Here is a 12,432-nt window from a genome sequence, read left to right as displayed (position 1 = left end):
ATGATGTATATCTCAGAACACAGGTCAGAAAGCATCAGTCTAGCAATTATTTTATTTACCAAAGGCTTAAATATGCTTTGTATTTCACACATCTTCCAATTTTAGATGTACGGACAGGAAAATAACATGTGGACATAAAAAACAACATATTCCAGACCATGCCAACATTGTTAAAGACATGCCTCATCTTAGCTCTTAAATCCAAGTTACCCACTGGCAAATCAGTTATCATAAGTCACGTCAACATTTTATCAGACCCACATAACTTTAACTTTGTACACCGGATTTAATCGGATGCATGAACTTAGAGACGGAGCAACTAGTACCTCATTAGTTTTCACCATGAGACAAGAAAATACACATTTATATCTGAGACTCCAAATCAAAAAACAGTAATGTCCCACTGTTAAAAATCAGAGCCAGCACAGAGAGGGATTTGAACCAGATATGAAGGGAATGAAACTGCACACAGAACTGGCGACCAATTCTGCTCAAACTTGTTTGGACCCTTTTTGTATTGCTCTGTCTTATTCCAAGTGCTTTGGTACAGAAAGAAAGCTACACTAGCTTCATGTCCATTTAGCTAATGATCACACAATGGACATCATTGGTACAACAAAATGGATCTGGCAACTTTCACACTCACTCATAAGCGGGTGCCAGGGAACTTGGGACTGGATCGGTCCACTTTAGGTGTCGTTCCTGTCTGTTCAGCTATGTGGCCGTTCCAGTGACTGAACTGAGAGTTTTGTTTTCTGGGTTTCTCTGTGAATAACTCTCTCAACTTTTGTAGCTGCAAAATGAATAAAGTTTGGAGCTTAGTTTTACTTCTTAGTCTTTATCTTTAGTCTCACCATCTGTAGTTTGGGTAGTGTGTAAAATGTAACAAAATGGCAAGTGGATTTCTTCTTGTAGTGTATATTAAGGTTTGGCCATTCAGCTTAAAGGGTTGTTACTGTGGCTAACTGTATGTGGGTGAAAGAAGGGGAGGATAATGTCATGCAATTTGGTACCAGCAGTGATATAAACACTCTTGACTATGGACCCAATCTACCCAATAATACATAACAATAAGGAATCAATCTAATGCAACCCTTCAGTTCAACCTACTCTGTATTTCTGCTTAAATGTCCCAGCCAGAGTGAGTAAAATCCCAAAACGGTTGAAAATGATCTAAAGCTGTAAACACATGCAGAAACTCCTGAAAGCTCCAAAAAGTATTCAATGTATAAATGCTTCAATGCTTAAAAATGTTGTGCTTCAATCATCAAAAGTGTCAATTTTCAGAACTGTTGGTGTCAATTTTCTAAAAAGTTGCCCAAAAAAATTTGGCCTCAATTTTCAAAAATGTTAATCTTCAATTTTAAGAAATTTTGAGCTTTAATTGTTAAAGATGTTGGGTTTTAATTTTCAAAAATGTTAAATTTTGATTTTCTAAGATGTTAAACTTTAATTTTCAGAATAGTTACGCTTTGGCCTTGCTGGCTCAATTTTCAAAAAAGTTGCCCAAAAAAATTTGGCCTCAATTTTCAAAAATGTTAATCTTCAATTTTAAGAAATTTTGATCTTTAATTGTTAAAGATGTTGGGTTTTAATTTTCAAAAATGTTAAATTTAGATTTTCTAAGATGTTAAACTTTAATTTTCAGAATAGTTACGCTTTGGCCTTGCTGGCTCAATTTTCAAAAAAGTTGCCCAAAAATTTGGCCTCCAGTTTAAAAAATGTTAACCTTCAATTTTAAGAAATGTTGAGCTTCAATTTTCAAAGATGTTGGGTTTCAATTTTCAAAAATGTGCTTCATTTTCAGAAAAGTTGAGCAAAATTTTAACAACTGTTTGCGTCAATTTTCAAAAAAAGTTGGCCAAAAATGTGACCTCAAATTTGAAAAAAAAAATGTAAGCTTCAATTTTCAGAAATGTGCTTCCATTTTTAACACTTGGCCTCCATTCTCAGAAAATATTGATCTTCAAATTTTAGAAATGTTATGTTTCAATTTCCTGGGAGGTGGGCTTCAATTTTCAGAAAATATCCACTTCAGTTTTCAGAAATGCTGGCCTCTAAATTTCTGAAATTTTCAGGAGTGTTTGTGAAGTACTCATGAATGGTTGAATTGTCTCTACGTTGGACACATGAAGCAATTACATACAAATATGGTGCTGCTTTGATGCACATTTTCTGTTTATTTTTCATTACAGCCTACTGATGTTATATTTGATCTCCACTCTATAGATATTCAGAGAGAGATTTGTACATATTGCTCTTGCATTTGAAATATGTACTCACCCTGATTAGCCTGTCATCACACATGATCTTAGGAAAGTTTTCCATTAATCTTTAATTCAAATACCTCTCTTTTACATAAAACCACTCACACCCACTGTGCCAGCATGCCTTGAATGCTCCCGGCATGGCTCAACCGGACTATCTGGGTAAAAACAAATCTATATAATTAGTTCACTTTAATCTTTTATAAGTCGATTGTTTCTGCTCCCATTTGTACAGTTTTATGCATTTTTTTATTGTGGACTGTTGGAATTCTCGATCTGCAGGACATCTTGTTAGATGTTTCCTTTGGTTACAGACTTTGCTTTGAGTCATGGCAAAATAAAGACATCTGTAGTGACTAAAAGGCTTCCAGTTACCACCACAGAGGACCTTCAAAAGAAAGCCTGATATAGCTTTCTTTCATTCGGACATAGCATATTTCGTGCTTTGTAAGATGTTAAAGTTAAGCTTTCTTGCTACATCCAAGGAAATACAAACCCGGACACCATGTGGTGTTTAAATGTGGAAATTGAAGCGAGATGCTATGTATGATGAAACCCAATTTATGTTTAGCCTCAAGTTTCATCCAACATATAAAGTGAAGATTCCCCCGAAAGCATGTGATTAAATTTCTCATTAGCAAAGTTGCCCTCAAATCTTTGAAACAATTTGGTCGGGAGGCCATCTTGCTGAAATATCTTTCCATGAGAAAGAGGACCAAAATGGGAAAAAAAAAGAACCCCAACTACAACAGAACGTCTCCCTATCTCTTCCCCCGTTACAACTGCTCCCATCAATCCATTCATTTGGAGATAATTAAAAAGTTGCCAAAATAACAGTGTTCAAATCTGCAGGCCACAGCCATTAAAACATTTTCTCCCTCTCTCTCTCCGCTGGCGCAGCTGCCAAGCGAGGTGACACTCCAAAATGGCCAGCTGTTATCAGCGCACTCCACACCAGTTGGTCTCAATGCTTTAGAGAATTTGTTTAATAAGATTTTTCCCCCTAAAACCCGCCATTTCCTTCCCTTTTGCCCGTGCCAAATTTGCCGGCATGTGGGGATAAGGGGAGGGGAGGGAGGGAGGGAACCCTGGAATTTAAGCACTGTTCATATGAAAACGCTGGAAATCCAGCCGTCTAATGAGATGTCAATGCTGGCAGGAGTTGTTGCGTGCATTTTGAATTTTCTGCTGTCTGTGTATCAACCAAAGTGTGTACGGACGAAGACGTAATGAAGTAAAGCAGCACCAAAGGAGATCCAAGGACATTTTTCTCTTTGAACTCTGAGGCATTTCGAGTGAGAAATGAATGTAAAAGAGTAATAATTGCTCTAAATTTGAAACCCTTGAGGTCAGATTAAATTGGAATAAAGTAAAACATGTTGAGCCAAATTAAAGGAAAACTCTCCGTCTTCAATGCTCGTCACATATTTCTCTCCGTCACGCTTGTGGATGCTGTTATTTTGCGTGACTTTAAGCCAAGAACATTAAATGGGCAGATTTGGGACATTGCTGAAATGGAGTTGACCCAATCAGAAGCGGTTCAGAGTGAATGAAATGCTGGAAAAAAAAAAGAAAAAAAAAGAAAGCCTCTCTGAGTGTCAGGGCTTGCTAATTAAACACGTCCATCAGTGGGGTTGTTCCTGCCAGCACGTCCGCCGTCTCCGACTGTGGCTGAGTGGCACCAAAAGTGTTTTGCTTTTATTATATTCCAAAAGAGACACAGTTAAAGTGCAATTAGGAATGTAAGCGCTGGCGACACACATCACATCACACACAGGAGTGATTGGCTGAGATTTTTCTGCGCGCTCATGTCAGGCTTTAATTACTTTCCAGGGATAAAAAATATTAAAAAAATCAAACAAGTGCACAAATCATGCTAGCAAATCCCCAGTCCCTTTACATGATTCCAGCTCTCCCTACTTCTATTCAGCCTGGAGCGAGAGCTAAGCTGCTTTGTTAAATAATTCCACAGAGATAAAAGTCTGCTACCCCCACCACCACCAAAATAAATAAATAAGATAAAGTCTGTATCGCACTGTACAGACATACAACTTTAATTTGGGAATTCTTGGAATTCTGACCTGACAGGTAGAGATAAAGTAATCTCACCTGAACACCCAGCTGATAGTAACATCTCAAGGTTTGCCCACTTGAGGCTTCAATTTAGTAATCTCTGACTATTTTTTAACATTTTCTTCCATGTTTGAACCCAAATGTCCCTGATTATTACAAAGCTCTTGACCTCAAAGTTACCTTAAACAACAGTAATGCTATACACTCTATATATGCTGACTCATTGTATCCAATACCTTATTTTCCCCATTGTTCTTGGAAACTCTGGTGTTTTTTTTCTTAGATCTTTGGGGCCAGTTAAGCATATGGCATTAGAGATAACAAGGACCAAGTCTTAAAGGTACAGACACAGTTAAGCTGTGTTAAGAAAGGCGGGGGGGGGGGAAAACATCTATGCTGATTGCAAATAATAAATAGTCATAAGTGTGTAAACAACCTTTTGATAAAAAAAAAAATGGTGTTCAAGGTCTTGTATCAATCCCTTAATGCTTTGGGTTTTACTTGGGCCATGGTTCCTAAATTGCGACCCAGTGGTGGGCATCAATGGCACTACAATATACATATGTGTGTGTGTGTGTGTGTGTGTGTGTGTGTGTGTGTGTGTGTGTGTGTGTGTGTGTGTGTGTGTGTGTGTGTGTGTGTGTGTGATTTTTTTAGATATGCTTATTTTTTACCTCTTTAATTTTACCTCTCTTGTTTGCTTTGTATATTTCTTTTGCGCTGTCTACTCTGTTACTGTGACACTTGAATTTCCCCGTTGTTAGACAAGTAAAGGAATCTCTTTTCTCTTATCTTATCAAATGTGTGTTAAGAAACACCCAATGGAAATCAAAAAGGTCTCTATTTCTTAAATGTAATAAGTATCCACCCTTACATTTCTTTGGGTGTGTTTTTTTTTTTTTTATTTGCACCGAATTTTCTGAAGCGTTCTTTCAAACAGATTTGAAAAATGTGTTTGGAAAACTTCATCTTGTGGGTTAAGGTTTGGCTGTGCCCCAGAATATTTTTGAGATCTCTAATTGGGTTGCAAAAGTCTGAAATTGGGAATGGCTGCCTTTTTGTACTTAAAAAAAAAAAAATCTAGCAGCTAAGGGATAACCAAATAAAAAGTTGAAAATTATGGTCAGTATGGAAGCATCTCATGACTATGTTTTAAAAGAAAAGATACTTTTTTGCCATTAGGGTGCTGTATAAATTAGGGTTTTCACAGTATCACATGTTCACCTCACAAATATCATCGTCAAAAAAGGTTCTCAATAATGATATCATCGAAATATTTATTACAAACACTGTATTTTTTACAAAATCCATAATTCATTCTGACATTTTTAATGTCTTGCGTTTGGGTTGCTTTATTTCCTGTATTGTAAAAACATGCTTTTATTTTGAAAGATCATATTAGTTACTACTGGTAGATTGTAAATAATGGTGATGGGTTAAAACGGCTAAAAGAACAATCAGGGAGTATTAATGTTCTATGAATTAGCACCCCCAAAGAGTCATATGTAGTTTTTTGGATTCAATATAAATCCTTGAACTTGCTGGTTGCTGCTCCTTCTGTTTGGTTTTCCCCGCTTTGTTTTATGGTGGATGGCAAGCAGTGTTAAGAACCACTACCACCCCATACTAAGGACCTTACTAGGGACTTAACGCCTGAACTATGTGCGTTTCGAACGGAGGAACCAGGGTCTAAATTTAGTTCAGGGGTAGATAATCTCCCCCCTGAAAAGCCCCTGCTTGGGGGGGTAGCACTTTTCAAAGGTCCTGGAACTTTCGGTTGAAGTAACGATGTTTGTGGAGTTTACACTGTTGTTGAAACACAGAGAGAGTTCCTGGGAATGCATCCCAGTTTAGTTTTTTGTTAAGATTTCAAAATCTTATTTAATATAATTTTTTTCTCCATACATCACTGGCCTGATTTGCATAATCTACCCAGGACTTCACCCCGCAGTCGAAACGCAGACAACAATGGGGGCGCAGGAACCTTTTAGATCAGGTGAAGGTAGTTCTGGGGGCTAAAAGACCCCGGAACTCTTGGTTGAAACGCACCTCTAGTTCAAATACATCAAAGGGCTGAGGCTTGGAGTCAAACCTGTTGACTACTGTAGCTGACTACTGTAGCTGACTACTGTAGCTGTCTACTGTAGCTGTCTACTGTAGCTGACTACTGTAGCTGACTACTGTAGCTGTCTACTGTAGCTGTCTACTGTAGCTGACTACTGTAGCTGACTACTGTAGCTGTCTACTGTAGCTGTCTACTGTAGCTGACTACTGTAGCTGACTACTGTAGCTGTCTACTGTAGCTGACTACTGTAGCGGACTACTGTAGTGTCCGTATATGGGAAAACTGCTCTATATGCTGAGCCCAATTGTGCATTTATAATTTCTTTTGTCTTTTCTCCACTACAGCCAGAGGGTTTTGGAAATATTTAAAGTCAGTAAAGCAGTCCAAATCCACACTAAGTACCTGAATGTACGATTTCAGTTCTTTTGAACACTTTGATTTCAGTAAGTTGTATAACTAATCACTTTGCATTGAGATCCCAGGAAGCTAACGTCACAGTCAGAATGCATTTGATATAACAACAGCCTTTGACATAAATGAAACAGCTCTGAAATAAAAAAGAAAGACTTTCATCTAATAAAAATATGTGCGAATCAAACAAAAACGTTCTTGATGAACTAAAATTGCTTGATCAAATGAATGTGTAAATCAAACCAATATTAGCTAACTACAGTGATTGTAGATGTATAGAAACAAATGCAAGAGAAGCAACCATACCATGAACCACTCAGCAAATTCAAATCAAAACCATATCAAAGGCTTTATCCCTCCTGAGGATACAATCAAAACATGCAAAGCAAGTCATGTGCTGATGTAATTTAACCGTACAGTAACAGGATGATAATGAGCAAAATCCAATTCAAATGCATTTGCGTCCTACATAAGCTTTATTCTTAGCATATGTCATGAAACATACTTTACACTAACTGGAATTAATTGTCTTGGGGTGCATTGCTTGCAGTCAAATGAGATGCTGATTGTAGTAATGGTGCAGAGTAGGCTTGAAGGGAGGTCAGGGGTGGTATAAGCATGTGCTTTAAATGCATGAAACTGCGGGAATCTAGATTACTGTGTTTCCTTTATTGCCTCCAATCTGCGATTTTAATGTTATTGCTATTCTAACACTTCTGGAACGTTGGGTTTCTTTATTATCTGAGCGTGTCACTGCACTTTGACTTAATCACAGATGCATTTGCACTTTTCTGTCACACGCTACAGCTTCTCAAACTTCTGGGTAAGTGGAGGAACTCTATCAATGGAAAAAACTTGAACCTCAGCGGAGGTAAAGCAGCATCAACAAGCAGCATCATGACAAGGTGGGAAAAAATGTGACAGTAAAAAAGGTTGCTCTTAGTAAAAGCTTAGCACTTTAAGTTAAAGCTCAAAGTTGATCTGTTTGGCTCCCAACTAGTTCTTGTTTTCACTCAACTTCTCAAGCATCTTTTTGCATTTGAAATAGCTCTAAAAACACTCTTCACTACCACCAAATGTTGGATTGGTAGAACTGAAAACTAGTAGTCAACGTTGTTTGCTAAAAATTCTGATTCTAGCCTCATTAGGGGGTGGAGACCAAAAATATAGCTGAAAGTTGTTAAAAACTGCCTAAACATATGGGTAGAGGTAGAAACCGTTGACTGCATAAGACAAGGCCCTCGTCTGGTGTTTTTGTGTTTCAAATACATGGCCCAGACATGTCCATCGAACAGGCTGGGGGGGGTCTGGCACTGGGTAGTTCCTTGAGCACCTTCTCTTTTTGCATTCTTCGTACGGGATGGAAATAAAGTAACGTTGCTTTAACACGTCGATCGAAGGCTCAAAGGTGTAGAGCAGAAAGCCTTCCACAATAAGGATGTGAGTCTCCTCCTCCTTATTGTCAGACTTTGGGACAATCTCAGTATTCAGGGTGGTATTAATGCCATGAGATTTCTCAAACTTCACCAGGTTCTCCAACCATGCGTAGATCGTGCTCATCATGGCATCCATGTCCAGAGCAGTGATGACATTGTACTGCTTAAAGCCATCTTCACCAACTTGAATCTGATCTTGGGGCTTGAATAAGTCATCCTGGTGGAACACACAACAGTTGGGCAGGTTATTGATCAGTCTGTTGGTGAGGGTGGTTTTCCCTCCGTTGGTAACGGCAATGCCGATGATGTACTTCATGGGTTTGGATGGTCAGAGCTCATAAAAAAGTTGCTAAGAATTCAAAGCGTCAAAAATTGATTCTGGATCGGAGGTAGAGCTAGAAACCGTTGACCGCATAAGACAAGGGCCTCGTCTTTGAGGCGTCTCCCATTGGTTTCTGAAGAAGCACAATGAAGCCCGAACATGGTGGTCGCCATATTTGAAATGCTAACTTCAACTAAGTTCCGAGTGCTCTAACGACCAGCAATGAGGTCAAGTTAAGCCTTCATGCACAAAGCTACTATGCACCCAGTTGTCATTCAAATCAGGCCTAATTGAACATAATTCTTAGCCTCAAGTTTATCAAAAGAAATGAATTGTTGCCATGGGTTGCAGTAAAACTGGCATTTTAATATGGACACCAATGGGGGAACTACTGGAGCCAGCCCATATTGGACAATCAAGGTACCAACGTTTTTTGCACTTGTGCACTGGTTTCAGCAACTTAATCTCTAAACAAGTTCCCCCATTTGAGCCATTTCAACTTCAATGTAACCACACACACAAAAAAATCTGTTGCATGGTTAAAAGGAGTTTTGGAATTATTGAAAACAGGGTAACAATGATGAGCACAACACTTTCTGTTTAACACTGCTTCTACTACTGTAGAGTGACAAAACGTAATCTTCAGGCCATGACCGTCTCAACTAACTGACTGAAGAAAGTTCTCATGAGGTTGTAAAGTTCACTTACTTAGAAGCAGCTTGGGGGAACTTCTGTTTTGTGTAAGGCCAAAACCAATATGTGTGGTTTTGAGCCGATTCTGGACTGGACTTGGCTTTGGAATGTGTGCTAGAACTAAATTTTTTCTATAATATAATTCCCCATTTTTAAAACCAAAAGTTGATAGATTTGAAACTCTGTAGAACACCAACTATAGCCTCACAGAGTTTTAGGAAGCTGACTCCAAAACAGTGTAGTCCAAAATGAGAGAGAATAAATGATGTGATAGAAAGTCAATAGTACTGCTCTTATGGGATTTTTATGTCTTGATCCAAAGGAGTCAAAGGTTACTTTTTGTTTACAGAAAAAAGCAGACATTAAGCTTAATATCTCTACTGATGAGGTACTTCAGATGGAGGTAGGTGGGAAAACCTTTACATATTTGTCTTACATTTCCAGCTTGAAGCAGTGCAAGGCACCTTAATGCCGGTGAGCTGACAAGATATGTAGATTAAACAGGCTTTGAGCCAATCTTCAAGGTTATATACATTGCAGTATTTTTTCAATACATATAAGCAATCTAAATGTGCCTCTCATTTGAATAACCCACACTTGAATAACTCTCTGGTCAGCATTTAAAGACACATTAATGTTTTCATTCTGTGCCTGAAATAAGAAGACATCTGGCTGCTTATCTCAGCCAATCTGTTCAATAAAAAAACTGGCCGTACAGTAGATCCAGTGGAAAGAAAAGTTGAATTTTCCTAGCAGTTTTGAGGAGTTACTTTTATGGCTTATTTTGTTCAACTTTAAACGTTTGCATGGAGAGATTTAACAGTGTGTGGCTCCACCGTGTAATATAGACTGTGATTTGGTTTGGTCTCAATATTGGCCGTGTTTTGAGCCAACTGATGAACTGAAAGAATTCAATCAGTCGTTAAATCACTTTAATCACTCGTATAGAAAACTAGTTGCACACTTTGTCCAAAATCTGTCACATTGGCAGTCCATTTAAAAAAAAACAATGTGCAACTGCTTTTATTAATTTCTTTTATTTTTGCCCTTTTTTATTTATTTATTTTTTTTGGATTGCACTGCGTTAGTCTTCCATAAAGGTCAGGAACACAATTACACCAAATTTTCTTCTTTGAAAGGTGCGTGTGGCACGTCCTTGAACGGAAAATGTTCCAGCAAATACCATTTGAATTTCTTTTTAATCATAATTATTATAATTTATTCTTCTTTTGCAGATTGTGCACAATGATAGCAGACAAAAAAGATGTCACTATCAAAGCCTGCACATCTTTTCAAACCAATGCAAATACATGAATGCGTTTGATTAGCTTGCGTCGTTAGCAAAGCTTTCAGATAGTATGAGACCATTTTAAAGCACCAGCATTTCTTTGTATATATATATATATATCTTTTAAACCTAAGCACGGAGCAGTTGGTAAACTTTGATAGCGAGACATCTCTGCACCTGGGATTGTAATTGTGGAGTTACTTGGATTGATAAACAAAGCCAATACAGCCATCAGGTCCATCTAACACTTTGCACTGTCTTATCAAAGCAATGACCATGTCAGAGCCACAGGGCTGTGTGGATTAGCGTGACTGTTCCTGTGTGTGTGTGTGTGTGTGTTGGCAAGAACCACTCAGGTGTTCTCCCCCAGGCCGCCTAGATATCATCAGTCATTATCCCCGCCATTCATCAAACACTGCAGGTGCACGTGAGCATGGATGCCCCCCCCTCCTCTTCCCTCTCCACTTCCCTCATGTCTACCTACCTTTCTGTGCTGCTCTTTCACTCGTGTCCCCTGTGGGGCCTTTCCACATGTAACTCCCAGGAGGCCATATGCAAATTTTGTACATATTGGAGGAGCATGCTGATGTGGTGAGTAGACAAAGAAAAAAGGAACAAGGATAAATAAAGAAGAGAGGAAAACTGCAGATAATATTTCAATCCCTCACTTTATGCTGTCTCTGCTGCCTCCACCCTGAAGCGTAAAGCCACCCTGAGACAGAATTAACCTGTGTGATCCCAGCACTGCTTTGGGTACTTAAGGCTTATATTGTGAACTTTAAAAGTTTATCTTTCTGTGGAACAACCCTTTCTTTTTTATTGTTGTTGTGGTTGAATGTTATGGCTGAAATAAGCCAGGTGAAGCTTCACTGCTCTTCAATTTAAGCCACTTAAAAGAGGCCTGATCAATAGGCGTTATATGGACTGTTGAAAATACAGAGTAAACTAGTTTTACAGGCACTCGGAGAGTTCATTGTATTTATTATGGCGGGTAACGCAGTCATCCCTGACACACAATGCTAGTTAAAGCTAATTGGTATTTTCTTTGGACTCCAGTCATTTTCATATGATTTTGTCATCTCTTGAGTCTTCATATTCTTAGCTAGATGGAAATTTAAAAGGTTGTAAGAACTTTAGAGCAGTAATAAAAAAAATGAACTATTACTGTTTTCTACATAAAAAGCTTTACAGACTATTGGATGTAACAAAAACAATATTGGAGCCTATCAGGGTACACTTTTATCTGAAAATGTGGAATATTTCCGTCCACTATTACAGTAGAGCGTAGGGGTTGAAATCACGGGGTAACTCAAGATATGATACACTATGTTATGATCAAGCAGCAAACTCCGGTCTCAAATTATGAAGTCCATGTGGAAGTATTTAGAAACTGCAATTCATCGAGAATCCACTTGAGGCTGGCTGCAGAAACACTGGAAACCACATACACACCAATTCAAAGAAGACGATCTTTGCAGCATTAATAAACATGTTTACAGCCTGGTTCAAAAAACGGCTGGGCTCTACGTAGCTAATTTTTCTATCATCACACACTGTATAGAGGGTGTTTTTTTTTCTAATGTAACGGTTCAGAAGAAATTAAGATTACGAGATTTTGCTCAAATAAGGACATGCCTGACTTGACTCCAGGTCGGGAACACATAGCTGTTGGCTAGGAGGCTCAAACTCCGCCTCTTTACGTCACACTATGCCTGGTTGAGTTCTGCATTTTCAATATGGCTGCCGCCGTCGATTGTCTTCAAAACAGCGCTCAGGAACAGATGGGTGACTTCATGGATACTATGTCCATATTTTATACAGTCTATGGTTACAATACACTATGCTATGATACGATATGCTATGGTACATTGCCTGTA

At 38.5% G+C, this 12,432-nt stretch overlaps 1 pseudogene; it reads right to left on the bottom strand.

Annotated features, from left to right (window-relative positions):
- Nucleotides 1-6,095: 6,095 nt before the first annotated feature.
- On the bottom strand, nucleotides 6,096-8,568 carry LOC117807792 (annotated as a pseudogene).
- Nucleotides 8,569-12,432: the final 3,864 nt, after the last annotated feature.

The sequence above is a fragment of the Notolabrus celidotus genome, chromosome 23, assembly GCF_009762535.1.
Source record: "Notolabrus celidotus isolate fNotCel1 chromosome 23, fNotCel1.pri, whole genome shotgun sequence".
In the NCBI taxonomy this organism is placed as follows: Eukaryota; Metazoa; Chordata; class Actinopteri; order Labriformes; family Labridae; genus Notolabrus; species Notolabrus celidotus.
The sequence above is the reverse complement of the archived record's forward strand: the minus strand, read 5'-3'. Positions and strand labels throughout refer to the sequence as shown.